Here is a 791-nt window from a genome sequence, read left to right on the forward strand (position 1 = left end):
AACTCTGAGATAGTAGAAGTAACATAATAAAAAATTTACAAATTATTGGGAGAGAAAGATTTTAAATTTGAAGCAAGTGAGGTTGTTACTAAACAGGTACCAATTTATTTTTCTGTTAATGAAATCAAATGTTAACATTACCATTTTATTTCCCAAATCATTATGGAAAAATGCAGTCAAAGGTAAACAAAATTAACTTAGAAGAATCATTCTGTATGCTAAGCACCGCAAAGGAAGAAAACATGCAGATACACAGTGTAATGTGCGGTTACTGATGGTGTTGAGTTCAGTTCTGTCCTCAATGATTGTGTTTTTTTGAAAGAGATATATGCTTTCCAGATACAATAGTGGATTCACCTCTTTATTTTGATTTTCTGCAAGTTTTGGAAGCATGTTGTGGATGTTTTTGTTCTGTGGATGTTTTTGTTCTGTGGATGTTTTTGTTCTGTGGATGTTTTTGTTCTGTGGATGTTTTTGTTCTGTGGATGTTTTTGTTCTGTGGATGTTTTTGTTCTGTGGATGTTTTTGTTCTGTGGATGTTTTTGTTCTGTGGATGTTTTTGTTCTGTGGATGTTTTTGTTCTGTGGATGTTTTTGTTCTGTGGATGTTTTTGTTCTGTGGATGTTTTTGTTCTGTGGATGTTTTTGTTCTGTGGATGTTTTTGTTCTGTGGATGTTTTTGTTCTGTGGATGTTTTTGTTCTGTGGATGTTTCTCAGGGAATTTGTTCTGCTCATGGTTCTGTAGTGCTCTTATTTATCTCTGATCAGCTCACTTTCTGAATTCTGCATGT

This window comes from Nannospalax galili, unplaced genomic scaffold (assembly GCF_000622305.1).
Source record: "Nannospalax galili isolate Female #2095 unplaced genomic scaffold, S.galili_v1.0 scaffold2417, whole genome shotgun sequence".
Classification (NCBI taxonomy): domain Eukaryota; kingdom Metazoa; phylum Chordata; class Mammalia; order Rodentia; family Spalacidae; genus Nannospalax; species Nannospalax galili.